The sequence below is a fragment of the Theropithecus gelada genome, chromosome 4 (assembly GCF_003255815.1).
Source record: "Theropithecus gelada isolate Dixy chromosome 4, Tgel_1.0, whole genome shotgun sequence".
In the NCBI taxonomy this organism is placed as follows: Eukaryota; Metazoa; Chordata; class Mammalia; order Primates; family Cercopithecidae; genus Theropithecus; species Theropithecus gelada.
The window spans coordinates 108706312-108722155 of NC_037671.1; the positions used below are offsets into that span (position 1 = coordinate 108706312).

Consider the following 15844-nt stretch of genomic DNA (forward strand, 5'->3'; position numbering starts at 1 on the left):
AGCTGGGACTACAGGTGCACGCCACCACATCCAGCTAATTACTATTATTATTTTTTGTAGAGATAGGGGTCTCACTATGTTGACCAGGCTGTTCTCAAACTCCTGGCCTCAAGTGATTCTTTCATCTTGGCATCCTTGTTGGCATTTCTGTGGAATAAAAACCTCATTGGAATGAATAACTGAAACCACCTACCTCAAAGGTTGTGAGATTAAAAAAAAATATATATATATATATATATGAAAGTGCCTTGTAAATAGTCAATTCATATGCAGGTATTAAATGGATTATGATTTTCCTTTTTCTGACTTAGCAATTTTCACTATTTAATACTGTTTTCTTCCTAAAAGTAATTGAGATGTTTATGGGGGTGTCTACTTACTCACAAGGATTTCTTTAGGAGGTCAATAGCCTGATTGCTACATTCAGGGGAAAAATATGTGTGTGTCTTTGTTCTCCTACAAACATCTGGATAACTTTACATTAAGAAAATCTGAAGATTATTTCAATTTGTGTGTAAAAATATTAAGATTATTCCTGATTATAGATAATTCAATAAGATAAAGAGTGCAAATACATTTTCTAAAACTTCTCATTTTTATAACTTTCTGTTGTTCCTGTAATATTTCACCTTAAGAGACATTTTAATTTATTCTAACACAGACTCATTTCTGGGTTTAAAATTATTTCAAAACATAAATAACATAGTAACTTATACTTTATCTTTTATATCTTTTCTGGGATGACACAGATACACTTTTTTTCCTAATAAGCTAGGATTTTTCTCCACCTTTTTATTTAGCTCATTTGGATGCCTTGGGGACAGAAATCAGGTTATACATTTTTGATAGGAGGACCAATGCAGTAATGCTGTGTCTTTCTCAGTACCATATCAAAAGGCACACGATGCTGGTTGTCCCAATATTAATGATGTTCATTTTGATCATTAGGGTAAGGTGGCTCCACCAGGTTTTTCCAATATAAAGTTCCATTTTTCCATTGTAATTAACAATTACAAAGACAGTGACTGGGTGCAGTGGCTCATGCCTGTAATCCTAGCATTTTAGGAGGTCGATGTGGGCGGGTCACTTGAGCTCAGGAGTTTGAGACCAGCCTGGGCAACAAGGCAAAATCTTGTATCTACAAAAAAATAGAAAAATTAGCCAGGCATGGTGGCGCGTGCCTGTAGTCCCAGCTACTCAGGAGGCTTAGTGGGGAGGATGCTTGAGCCCAGCAGGCAGAGGTTGCAGTGAGCTGTGATCACACCACTGCACTCCAGCCTGGGTGACAGAGCAAGACACCATCTCAGAATAATAATAATATTTACAAAGACAGAAATTGTGTAAATATCTTATTCTTCATCAAACTTTCACCCTATAATTTCTAATTTTTTCCCTTTCTTCCTTCTTCCTTCCCTTTGTTTCCCCCTTCCCCCCTCTCCCTCTCCCTCCCTCTTTTCTTCTCTCCTTCTCTCTTTCTTGGCATTTTACGGTAAGGAAGCACTTTCCCTTCTCCCCATTTATGTACCATCCATGCAATACAAACTGGTGTATTTATATCAGCATGGCCTTCCAGATACTTATTTTATTCAATGGGTTATAATATATTCTTATTGATAGTTATTTCGATATTCAAATTATTCTAGAGTTGGCTAGAATGAGCCCCTTAAGCTAACCCCTATCTTATTTTTTTTTCTTTTTTTTTTTTTTGAGATGGAGTCTCACTCTGTCACCCAGGCTGGAGTGCAGTGGGGAGATCTCAGCTCACTGCAACCTCTACCTCCCAGGTTCAAGTGAGTCTTGTGCCTCAGCCTCTTGAGTAGCTGGGACTACAGGCACCTACCACCATGACTGGCTAATTTTTGTATTTTTAGTAGAGACAGGGCTTTACCATGGTGGCCAGATTGGTCTCAAACTCCTGACCTCAGGTGATCCACCCACCTCGGCCTCCCAAAGTGCTGGGATTACAGGTGTGAGCCACCGCACCCGGCCGCCCCTATTGAGTTTGACATTCATTGAGTGGTTGCCTCTCTTCTATCTGATTCAGTCACATATTCCAGCCTCACCACGTACTTTGTCTTTCCAGCCCTGTAATCTGTCATTTCTCCAAGGGGCCCTAAGTTTCTTTTAGTGGAAAATACGTATGTGTTTGTTCATCTCTGTTTCTATCTTTAAAAAAACATAGACACACATATGTGTAGACGTTTACTTTCTTCAATGTTAAAACACTGTGTGTTCAAGCTGATAACCTGTAATTCCAACTTAAAACTGCATCTATATTCCATGCTTCCCAATTTTCACATCTGTAGCTTCTTCCTCCCATGATCCTCAATACATTTACTCATATCTTCAAGCCTAGAACACAAAAAGGTTTCAGAATTGCAGTAGTCCATGCCACCACAAAAAAGCAGACCAGCAAATAGCATTAAATACTTATTTTCTAGTTCTTCCTTTTTTTTATGTTGAACAATGAAAAAAGTAAAATCGTAGACATCTGTTGCGGTTTCTATTGTTATGGTTTCTTTCTAATTTCATCTTGAGGTCTCTCGAGAGTGATGCAGGGCAGGCAAGCTCCAAAGTGGAGCATGGCCGTCTGGGTTCTTGCCTTTGCCCGGGAAAGAATTCAAGGACCAGCCAGAGGTAGAAGGAAACAGCTTTATTGAAGCAGCAGTGTTGCAGCTCTGCAATGGCTCCTACAGTGCCGCCCCAAAGGCAGAGAGCAACAGCTCTGGGCAGGTCTGCAATCATATTTATACCCACTTTTAATTACATGCAGATTAACGGGTGGTCTATGCAGATATTTCTAGGGAAGGAGCAGCAGCTTTTGGTTCATTACGTCATTGCCATAAAAAGGGGTGGTAACGCCCAGATGTTGCCATGACATCTGTGCCATGGTAAAGTGACATGGCACACTGGCAGGCATGTCTGATTGAAAGCTGATTTTGCTCCCTGTTTTATGTATTTATTTATTTATGAGATAGAGTCTCGCTCTGTCACCCCAGGCTGGAGTGCAGTGGCACGATCTTGGCTCACTGCAACCTCTGCCTCCCAGGTTTAAGCAATTCTCCTGCCTCAGCCTCCGGAGTAGCTGGGATTACAGGCGCCCGCCACCATACCCGGCTAATTTTTGTACTTTTATTAGAGACAGGGTTTTGCCATGTTGGCCAGACTGGTCTCGAACTTCTGACCTCAGGTGATCCACCTGCCTCAGCCTCCCAAAGTGCTGGGATTACAGGCATGATACAATGCACCTGGCTGTCTCCTGCTTTTAGCTAGTCCTCAGTCTGGTTTGGTGTCTGAGCCCCACCTCTACAGCCAAGTCCCGCCTCAAGAGTGCCCGTAGGGCAAGATAATCCCTCTCTAGGAGACCTCTAACTGAGGGAAAAGTTAGGTTCCTGTGTATCAGTCAGGTGAGATATGATGAGGAAATAAAACCAAAATGCATGAAACCAAAGAAACGTATTACTCACAGGTCCTAGAGAGGTTAAGGGTGCCTGCAGGAGGCCGATGGGGAGTCTGGAGGCTTCGAGGAGTTCACCCAGTGGGCGGGTAGGGGGTCGGGAGGGACTTCTGAGATTATGTCTTCATTAAGGTCCGTGAGCACTATCTCCTAGGTGTGTGGACTGGATAGTTTAAGGAAAATACCAATTGGAGAACTTGCTTACATGACTCTGGAATTGATGATTCGGTTTTACAATGGTAGCGGCTGTGGGGTGTATGGGGTTTTGAGTTAGGGGGATGGAAAGCAAGTGGGCTATAGCAAAAACAACCAGGCATGGCGGGGAAGTTTTAACTAGGGCAAAGGTGATGGGGTATGACTTGGCTGTAAATTAAGTTGGGCCTAAAAATGTATGCCAAGGCAGCAACTATATTAAACAAATTTATGACGACATCCTTGCATATTCCCAGTCTTAGGGCGAAAACATCAGATATTTTATCATTAACTATAATGTTACCTTTCAGATCTCTCTAGATGCCCTTTATCAGGTTGAGAAAATTTTCTTCTATTTCTGGTTTGCTGAGAGTTTTTATAGGTTGGGGTGTTGAATTTTGTCATAAGTTCTTCCTGCACTTATTGACATACTTTTCTCCTTTATTTTACTAATATGATAGATTACATTGCTTAATAATTGGATGCTTTAAAAAAACCTTTAGGGCCAGACGTGGTGGCTCACACCTGTAATCCCAGCACTTCAGGAGGTCGAGGCTGGTGGATCACTTGAAGTCAGATGTTCGAGACCAGCAAAACCAACATGGCCAACATGGCAAAACCCCGTCTCAACTAAAAATACAAAAATTAGCCAAGCGTGGTGGTGCATGCCTGTAATCCCAGCTACTCAGGAGGCTAAGACAGGAGAATTGCTTGAACCCAGGAGGCGGAGGTTGCAGTGAGCAGAGATCATGCCACTGCACTCCAGCCTGGTGACAGAGAGAGACCCTCTCAAAAAAATAAATAAATAAACCTTTACATTTCTGAGAAAATCCTCACTTGATCAACATATATTGTCCTTTTCATATATTGCTGGATTTGGATTGCTAACAGTGTATGAAAAATAATTACATTTACATTCATGAAGGTAACTGGTTAATGATATATTTTTTCTTTTCTTTTTTCTTTTTATTGTCATGTCTTTGTCAGGTATTGGCTTCAGGATTCTTCTGCCTCATGACATGGGATGGAAATTGTTCCCTCATCTACGTTTTTGAAATGGTTTTTGTAAAATTGATATTTCTTTCTTAAGTGATTGGTAACATTCACCAGTCAATTCATTTGCTTCTGGAATTCTGTTTGAGAAGAGGTTGATGATAGAAAATTCAATTCATTTAAAAGATACAGAGTTATTCTTATTTTCTCTTTCATCTTGGGTCTGTTTTGGTAAGCTATGTTTTTCAAGGAATTTTTCTATTTAGTTTAAATTGTTCATAGTCTGTTATTATCTACTTAATGTCTGAATGATCAATTTTTCTCAATCACTCTTGCAGGGGTGTATCCATTTCATTAATTTTTTTCAGAAAAACAACTTTTTGCTTTGTTAGTGTAAGCTGTTGTTTGTTTTCTATTTTATTTATACCCGCTTTTATCTTTTTTTTTTTTTTTTTTTGAGATGGAGTCTTGCTCATCACCCAGGCTGGAGTGCAGGGGGGCGATCTTGGCTCACTGCAAGCTCCGCCTCCCCGGTTTACGCCATTCTCCTGTCTCAGCATCCCGAGTAGCTGGGACTACAGGCGCCCCCCACCATGCCCGGCTGATTTTTTGTATTTTTAGCAGAGACGGGGTTTCACCGTGTTAGCCAGGATGGTCTCGATCTCCTGACTTCTTGATCCACCTGCCTCAGCCTCCCAAAGTGCTGGGATTACAGGCGTGAGCCACCGCGCCCGGCCTATACCAGCTTTTATCAATACTTCCCGTCTATTTTCTTTGGGTTTAATTTGCTCATCTTATTCTAGATTCTTAAGATAAAAACTTAGATTAATTTTAAACTTTTTTTTTCTTTTCTAATACAAGTATTTAAAACTATAAATTTTCCTCTAAGGACCACCTTACCTGCATCCCACACATTTTCATATGTTGTATCTTTATTATCAGAGTTTAAAGTATTTTCTAATTTTCTTCTTAGATTTCTTCTCGTGATGTTTGCTTTTATCCATGGTTTATTTAGAAGAACTAGTTGTTTAGATTCACGAAGTTAGTGAGGCCTAGTGGAAAGCCATGGAGAGCGCTCTCCCCGCCGCCAGCTTCCTGTACTGGGTTGGCACGGGCATTGTGGCCTACCTAGCCCTGCACATCTGCTACTTGCTCTTCAAGGCCCTCTGGGTCTGGGGAGTGGGGAACAAGGTGGAGGTCGGCCCAGGGCTCAGAGAATGGACAGTTGTCACAGGTAGTACTGATGGAATTGGAAAATCGTATGCAGAAGAGTTAGCAAAGTGTGGTTGTCCTTATCAGCAGATTACAGGATAAACTTGACCAGATTTCCAGGGAAATCAAAGAAAAATTCAAAGTGGAGACAAGAACCATTGCTGTTGACTTTGCATCAGAAGATAGTTATGATAAAATTAAAACAGGCTTGGCTGGTCTTGAAATTGGTGTCTTAGTGAACAATGTGGGAATGTCATATGAGTATCCCAAATACTTTTCGGACATTCCTGACTTGGACAATATGATCAAGAAAATGATACATATTAATATTCTTTCTGTTTGTAAGATGACACGATTGGTACCCCGACATGATGGAAAGATCTAAAGGGGCGATTCTGAACCTCTCAGCTGGCAGAGGCATGTTCCCCGTCCCACTGTTGACCATCTGTTCTGCAACCAAGACTTGTGTTGATTTCTTCTCTCAGTTCCTCCATGGGGACTATAGAAGCAAGGGCATCTTTGTACAGAGTGTCCTGCCATACTTTGTAGCTACAAAACTGGCTAAAATCTGAAAGCCAACTTTGAATAAACCCTCTTCGGAGATATTTTGAATCTGCAATTAAAACAGTAGGCCTGCAATCCCAAACCAATGGATACCTGATCCGTGCTCTTATGGGCTTGATAATCTCAATCCTGCCTTCTTGGATTTATTTTAAAATAACCATGGCTACGAACAAGTCTACACGGGCTCGCTATCTGAAGAAAACCAAGAAGAACTAAGCATTGATAACTACATTATAACTTGGCCAGATGCTCCAGCCTATGCAAGCTTACTGCAAGGCACCTTACTGATCTTGAAAATCTGAAGTCATTTCAAATAGTTATTAACATGACTAAATGTTATCTTAATTAAGAGGAAAACAGAAGTTGCTTTTAGGTGTTTCTGACATATATTCTGGATACTACCAGAGGTAATTTTGAAGTTTAATATAAATGCTCATTTCAAATGAATATAGAACTAATATTGTCAAGAATAGCTAATAGGAAGGAATACTATTATAGCAAATCACAGAATGAAAGACCCAGACATAAAACTCAGCAGTTTTTATCTGCTCCAAAATGCCATTGATCATTATTCCTGTATTTTCTCTGAAACTGATTATTAAAAGTTATGTCTAGCTACTCTTTTGTTTTTGACACTTTGAAGAAATGGAGATTAATTGATTTGATTTGTTTATAAGCAGACACACTGCAATTTACAAAGGTATCTTTAAGGTTTTATAAAATTATGTTCCAGTTTGTACATTTATATGGAATCATTCTTTATCAAGGGTAGCTAATGACATAAAACTAATTGTGAAATATGGAGTTATTTCTGACACATGAAATTCACTAAACTGTGCTTTTTTGTGATGCATATTTCTTCTCAGTTTAAATGTATGTAAATATCAAAGCTATATTGTATGATTTATAAAGATAAATGGGTCAAAGTGTATATTGAGACTGGCAGCCATCTATGATACCACTGAAACCCTAACCCAGAAAAGTGGCCTGCTTGGACACCCAGCCTTCTTTGTTTCTGCATTGAACCAATATTGCTCACACATGTGACACAGACTAGTCCTATAAAAGTAATGACATCATAGAAATAGCACTATAACTTTTAAATTGATACTCTATAGGTAGATACTAATATCATTAGTTTTAATAAAACATGCTGTAACCATGGTATACAACAAAAGTACATTTCTTTGGTGATTGAAATTAAGGCCATATTTACACTGACTTAATATAAGACTGACTTTTATCCTGCTTCATAACTTATATAGGGAACTCACCAAGAAAGAATTCAATACTGTGAAATATGCCACAAGAAGATTGGCCTTTACCAAATTTGTGGCTCCTAAGTTCTGAGTTTTAAGCATCAGTAGATTTGCATTAAAAAAAAATTGGGGCCTCAGTTTCTGGCTTTTAATTTTGCCAGTTAAGGACATAAAACAAAAACAAACAAAACAAATAACCATCTGCTTTCAGCATCATTATGTAAAAGAAAACATATTTCAGCCCCTAAAATTAGGAATAATATAATCTAAGAATAAAGGTTGTCATTTAAATGGAATAAATATAGCTTTATGAAAAAAAGAGTAAGTTGTTTAATTTCTACATATAGCTATTCATTTGTGATTTAATTATTTTGTGATCAGAGAATCTGTAAGATATTAATCCTTTTGTTTATTATTTAGTTTAGTTAGTTTGTTTATTTATTTATTTATTTTTGAGACAGGGTCTCACTCTATTACCCGGACTGAAGTGCAGTGACATGATCACAGTTCACTGCAGTCTTGAATCCCTGGGCTCAAGAGATCCTCCTGCCTCTACCTTCAGAGTAGCTGGGACAACAGGCACGCACCACCATGCTTGGCTAATTTTTTTTTTTTTTTTTTTTTTTTTTGATAGACATAAGGTCTTTATGTTACCCAAGCTGGTCTCAAATGCCTGGGCTCAAGCGATCCGCCTGTCTTAGCCTCCCAAGTGCTGGGATTACAGTCATAGAGCCACTGCCTGGCTCTATGTTTAGTAAGTTTTACTCTTGCCAAAACTTGTTTCTCTTCCTTGTGTTGAAGTCTCTTTTATCTGGTATTAAGGTAGCCATCTCAGATTTCTTATATGTACTGTTTACATAGTATATCTTTTTCCATTATTTGATTTCATTCCCTCTGATACTTTACACAGAGTAACCTTTTAAACAGCATGTAGTTAGGTCTTGATTTTTAATAAATCTAGTCTGACAATCTGTTTTTAATGAGCGTGCTTAGTACCTTTACATTTGATGTAATTATTGATATGATTAGATTTAGGCCTACCATTTTATTTGTCCTCTGTTAAATAAAATACCAAGAGCTATAAAGAATTAAAATATAAGATCAGACTGTATAACTATATAACTGATCTTATATTTTGATTCTTTGTAACTCCTTTCCTACCTTCTTTTAATCAAAAATTTTTATCACATTCCATTTTCATTTCTCTACTGGCTTTTTAGCTATACTTCTTTGCCTTATTTTTAAGTGACTCTTCTGGAAATAACCACTAAAATAATCACTAAAAATATGCATATTTATCATAATCACCTTGATCTTGGACTTCTAGCCTCCAGAACTATAAGAAATAAATGCCAGCTAGTTAAGCCACCCAGTATTTGGTGTTTTGTTACAGCAGCCTGAACTGACTGAGACTATTCTTGTTCTGCACAACGTTCAGTAGTAAGCAATGATAATGAAGAAACCACAGCGGAAACAACACCAAATGCTGATGAGGAGGTGAAACAACAGAACTCTCATCCAGTACCTCCATCTAGGCAACTAGTACTGTGCAGAAGAAGACATGTCCAAGAGCTTTCATTAAAGCACTGTTTCTAATAGTGAAAAAAAAATTAAAATTAAAAACAACCTATATGTCCATTAGTAAGAGACTAGATAAAGAAATTGTGGACTATTCGTAAAATAGAATATTATATGAGAGTGAAATGAAATAACTAGAACTGTAAGAATAAACAGATTTCAGAAAAAAAATGATGTTGAATGGGAAAGAGAAATTTGCTGACGTTTACATATATTATGATGTCTTTTATATGAATTACAACAGGATATATTGTTTATAGTTAAATACATGTATTCTAAAATTCAGAAAAAATCAAAAGGGATGCTGAACACAAAATTCAGGATATTTTTTATATCTGCAAGGGAAGAAAGGAAGAAAGAAGAAAAAAAGAATAAGGAGTTTAAATTGAATGTATAATATTTTACTTCTTGTGTTATATGTGGGTACAGGGGAGAGTATTATATTTTATTATATTATTATCTAAAAGAGTTTTTTTATTCCTATAGTATTTCCAAATAATTTATTTTTAGAGACAGGGTCTCACTCTGTCCCTGAGGCTAGAATGTAGTGGCATGATCATAGCTCACTGCAGCCTCAAACTCCTAGGCTCAAGTGATTCTCCCACTTCCACCTCCTGAGTTGATGGGACTTCAGGTGTGCACCACCACACGTGGCTAATTTGGTTACTTTTTGTAGAGACAGAGGTCTTGCTATGTTGCCCAGGCTGATCTCCAAGTCCTGGCCTCAAGCTATCCTTCCACGTCAACCTCCCAAATTGCTGGAATTACAGCCTTAAGCCACTGTGCCTGGCCAGTATTTCCTAATTTTTTGATGAATAAGATTACTTTTTAATTTCAAAAGTAGTAAGATTACTTTTTTTTTTTTTTTTTTTAAGATGGAGTCTCTGTCTTTTAAGACAGAGCTCCAGCCAGCTCTATCGCCCAGGTTGGATTGCAGTGGCTCGATCTTGGCTCACTGTAACCTCCATCTCCCAGATTCAAGCAATTCTCCTGCCTCAACCTCCTGAGTAGCTTGGATTACAGGTGTGCACCACCACGCCTGGCTAATTTTTGTATTTTTAGTACAGACGGGATTTCACCATGTTGGCCAGGCTGGCCTCAAACTCCTGACCTCAAGTGATTATTGAATTTTTAGAAATCAGGTTACCAAACATAGAATGATCTGGTTTTTATGAAATGCAACTATATGCATACATATAGATAGATAGAAAAGTTTATGTCTAGAATTTTGTGTGACCTTTTTTACTGTTTTCATTAAACTTGTCTGCATTGGCCCATTATTGTAATAAGCATGTGAGTGGATTGATTCTAGTGGGAATAAATATATAGAGCAAAGAAAAAAATGTAGCACAGGGCAGAACCTTGGGGAATGCTGACATTTGAGGGACAGAAGGTGGGAGGGGGTGACAGCAACAAAGACGGATTAGTCAGAGAGGAGAAATATCCAGAGTATAATTCCCAAGAAGCCAATAAAGGACAGGGTTTTAAAAGGAAGGGCGCTGAACAGTTTAAACACTCCAGAGAGGAGATCGGCTGCATGGAGGTCTGGCAGGAGAGTGCTGTGTTTGGAGACTGTGAGGGCGTGCTTCCTCCAAGAGAGTGGTCAAGTAGTAGGGAGGCCAGTGTGCAAGGGTTTTCAGAAAGAATGGGGCATGAGGAAGGAGGGCAGGAAAGCCACAAATAGTGAATAGAATTAAAGACCTTCAGGCATTGAAGAAGATTGTCATCTTCATACTAGGAATAGCCAGAATACAAACTCGAGGATGTTGAGATGACAGTTACCCTAGGAAACCCTATGAGAGAGTGGTACCCTGGCAACGGGTACCAAGCTGCTCCATTGCACTGTACTGAAGATGTGCTGGGACTCATTCTAGTGTAGTGCGTCAAGTCATGTGTAATCTTTGCTTAGCGGGAAAGACGTTTGTGTAAACCCGCGGCCTTGGTGGTGAAATCACTTAGCAGCTTCTACGTAACAACATAGATGACAGCAGCAACTGGCACAATTTGATGTTAGAAAGTTTCTGTAATGTGACAAGAAAGCATTTATAAATTCATCTGGCTACTAGGGAAAATGTTCTCTCATCTAGTTTCTCTACCACTTAGCCAGGTTCCGTTAGGATGAGGACACAGTAAAAACTAAATACTGCAGACAAAGATTGAAAGGGAGGGGGAGGGCATGTGTTTAGAAAGTGTGCTTAGAAAGCAGACAAGTGTGTTTAGAAAAAGCACTGCTTGTTCTTCCTTCATCTTAGCCAGGGAGCCCTGGGATGGCACAGCATCAGTGTGTGTGTGTGTGTGTGTGTGTGTGTGTGTGTGTGTGTGTGTAATGGAGTCGTGCTCTGTCGCCTAGGCTGGAGTGTAGTGGCACAACCTCAGCTCACTGCAACCTCTGCCTCCCAGGTTCAAGCAGTTTCCTGCATCAGCCTCTCAAGTAGGTGGGATTACAGGCATGCGCCATGACCAGCTAATTTTTGTATTTTTTTTTCTAGTGGAGATGACATGTCTTGAACTCCTGGCCTCAAGTGATCCACCCACCTCGGCCTCCCAAAGTGCTGGGATTACAGGCGTGAGCCACCATGCCTGGCCAGCATCAATATTGATATATATAGATGTGTATAGATCAATAGATAGAAGTATATATGTTATGGTATGTGTATGTATATATAAAAATTTACCCATGCACACTATTTATTTGAGTATCATGTGCTAAGCAGCATACTTCACAGTTTACTTGAGTTATTTAACCTTTACATAATCCCAATTAGGTAGGCACTATCATTATCTTCTTTTTATAAATGAACAAAAATTTTTAGAAGTTATGTGATTTCCTTGAGATCACACAGCTATTTGCTTAAAAGTGATTTCCTGGGTATTACAGAGGGCACAAACTGTAGACATAATAACTCCCATTGAGGAGCTTTCATGCTGGAAATACAAATTAGGCCCATATGGAGTTAACATTGCCTAAGAGCATGGTGTAAATGCTGAGTTAGAGGCGCCAGGCGTTCACTCCTGGCTGGGGCAACCAGAAGATTTCTAAAAGGAGGGAGTTTTAAAATTTCACTTGGAAGGTTGGGAATTCCTTTTACCGTAAGATCAGAACAATGTCTATTTATTTATTTCCTTTCTTTTTTTTTTTTTTTTTTCTTGAGACTGAGTCTCATTCTGTTACCCAGGCTAGAGTGTGGTGGCATAATCACTGCTCACTGCAGCCTCTACCTCCAGGGCTCAGATGATCCTCTCACCTCAGCCTCCTAAGTAGCTGGGACCACAGGTGCACACCACCATGCCCAGCTAATTTTTAAATTATTTGTAGAGACAGGGTCTCCCTGTGTTGCCCAGGCTGGTCTTGAACTCCTGGGCTTAAGCTGTCCTCCCACCTTGGCCTCCCAAAGTGCTGAGATTACAGGCATGAGCCACCACACCAGGCCCAACATCTATTTTGTCTACCTTTCTTTATGTTACCTCAGCTTTTTTCAAGCTGTCCCCAAGTGCTAACACATCACTAGGTACATCAGTAGAGCCACCATCTTTTTATTCCTGGCATCTTTTATTTCCTTCAGGATATGGAAGTTTCTTAGCAATAGTAGACAGAGCAGGGGACATCCCCAGGTTTCAAAGCAGGCTTCAATCGCTTGACAGCTCTGGCATGGAGAACCTGGCTATAGGGACTTCCTTAAAGGACAATAGCCACTCTCCCTTGGACAGTTGTTTCTGAATGCCATGTGGACCAACTTCTAGCAGAGGGATCAAAGGCATGGTCTTAGGCAATCAGAATTTACCTTGGAGGCATTTCTGAACACAGTTGTGTCCCGTGATGGAGATGTTATTTGAATTTAACTTTAATGGTCGTGTATTAAATAAAATTCTAAAACTCTTTGTCTCTTTAAGGTTGAGAACTGAGGGATTGAGGGTTCAACTTCAGATCTGTGAGTGGGCAGTCCAGGCCCTGATTTGTCTGAGCATCCGTGGGAAGCCCTCTTGCACCTGGCTTTCTCCAGCACTCTCCGCACCCACAGCTGGCCCTGCTTCCTCTAACTCTCCCTGCAGTGGGCTGAGTTGCTCCACCAGAAGCAGAAAGTAACTCTTAAATTAAATTAGTTTTTAAAATATTTAAAACACTTTTCACATTGCTCATAAGTAAATGTCTGCATTTCCATAACCTGAATGATTCCATCATCAGCAGGGAGGAGACATGTTTTTATAGATTCATTAAACAAGGGGAAATTTCTGGATACCAGTAGTAAACAAGTCAAATATATTGGGAAAAATTTGAGTCATTTATTCTTATCAAAGCCAAATTATTTTTAAAAGCTCATGGTACGTCGGGTGTGGCGGCTCACGCCTGTAATCCCAGCACTTTGGGAGGCTGAGATGGGCAGATCCACTGACGTCAGGCGTTTTGAGACCCACCTGGCCAGCATGGCTAAACCCCATCTCTACTAAAAATACAAAAGTTAGCCAGGCATGGTGGCGTGTGTCTGTAGTCCCAGCTGCTCGGGAGGCTGAGGCAGGAGAACTGCTTGAACCCAGGATGTGGAGGTTGCAGTGAGCCAAGATCGAGCCACTGCACTCCAGCTTAGGCAACAGAGCAAGACTCCATCTCAAAAAAAAAAAAAACAAACAAAAAACTACAAACAAACAAACAAAAAACTCATGGTAGCTGATTGATAACCAACTGTACTGAAAGAATTCTCAACAACTGAAGAAAAGCTCTCAATAGACAAAAAACATAAGCATCTGATTGCAGTGCCAGAATTTTCCATTTTTGTCCTGTAGAAAAGGTTAAAGACATTTTGACATTTCTTTCAAGCATATGGAGGACACGAAGAACTATCTCTTCTCCATTTCTCCAGAATAGGAGGAATGCAAAAAGAGATGCTGTCAAACCAAAATAGCTGAATCTTTCAACACTTCCTGTTATTCAATATTATTTTAAAATCTGGATACCTAAGTGCCATTCCTTCCCAGTTCAAAAATAATGCTATTTTTATTGTTGTTTCCTATGGAAACCATTTCCCTAGGCATGTCAACAGCCATATCTTAAGAGGGAATTATTTATTTTAGCCAGTTTTCCTCATTGAGCTTTGGATGACACAAACCCATATTTTATCCTAGTGGATTCTTCAAGTCTAACCCCTGCCCATTCTTGGAGCACCATCTACTGCTGCCATAGCCACACTCTTGGCCTCTAAGCAGCCAAGGAAAATCATTCTGTTCCCCAGAGATCAGTTTGAGGAACTTGAGGTCCTCAGGGACTGATGGAAAATTACAGAATCTGTGACCAAATTGTTAGGAGTCTTCAAATCTGCTTATGGGCAAATGTCAAATAAAGCAATGAGGCTGGGAAGACACAAGCGCCTTCCGTACTTGCACAGGAGAGAAAGAATATTCCCTTCGCATAATGCAGACTTCTGACAACATATTATTTTTCCCTAAAAATTAAGAAATGGGAAACTTCTACTTCCGCCTATGAAAGGATAGCTTGTATTGGACTAACTCTCCCACAAAAAAAGACCATGAGGGCCAGGCATGGTGGCTCACCCCTGTAACCCCAGCCCTTCAGGCGGCCGAGGTGGGAGGATTGCTTGAACTTAGGAACTGAAGACCAGTCTGGGCAACATGGTGAAACCCCATCCCTACTAAAAACACAAAAATTAGCTGGGCATCAAAAGTGTGCACCTGTAGTCCCAGCTACTTGGGAGGCTGAACAATGGGAGGATGGCCTGAGCCCAGGAGGTAGAGGTTGCAGTGAGCCAAGATCATGCTACCGCACTCTACCCTGGGCAACAAAGTGAGATCCTCCCTCAAAAAAATTAAAAAAACAAAACAAAACAAAGCAAAACAAACAAAAAAAAACCCATAAGGGCAGGATAAAGCAGTCCCCCTAAGAAAAACAGCTCTAAACAACAGAGAGTAACAAAGCCACCAAGATTTAAAGGGCCAAGAAACTGGAGAGAAATAAAATGCATTGAGGTGAGCCATTGCTATTTGGTATAGATAATTTTCTGCAGCATTGAGGCCAAATAAATTAATAATACCTTGTGTTGCAAGAGTCCTACTGGGCTGGGGAGAAAAGTAGAATTCATGACTATCAAACTTAAAGAATTTGAAGAACCAGCATTCTAGAGAAGTGAGCCCTACATTCTCCACATAATGTTTTCTCAGGGAATTGCCCTATTTCTAAACTAAACAAGCACAGTCCAAGAGGAAAGAAACCAAGAAACCACCCAACAAACAGCTTGTTAACCAGAGACTTTAGTGGTCTCATGGTCCTGGGAAGACAAAACTCAGAGTTCAGGATCTTCCAAAAAAGAGAATTCTGGTAAGCACTTCAGGCCTTTAACTGAGAACCCCTAAAGGCCACATCTGAAGAGTAAGGGCAAATAAGAGGAAAAAATAGCCCTTACAAAACCCGAAACTCAGCTCAATTTCTGATTTGATCAAGGTGATCTGCTGCCCAGATAAAATTGAATGCTCTCTATAGGAAGGAAATCATCATCTAGACCTTCTAAAATTTTTATATGTAATGTCCAGCATTTAATCCGTAATTACCAGGCACACCAGCAAATATGACCAAAGACCAAAA

The 15844-nt window shown here is 39.8% G+C and overlaps 1 pseudogene; it reads left to right on the plus strand.

Moving 5' to 3' along the window:
• The first annotated feature begins 5707 nt into the window (after window positions 1–5707).
• Window positions 5708–6634, plus strand: LOC112623399 (annotated as a pseudogene).
• The last annotated feature ends 9210 nt before the right edge of the window (window positions 6635–15844 follow it).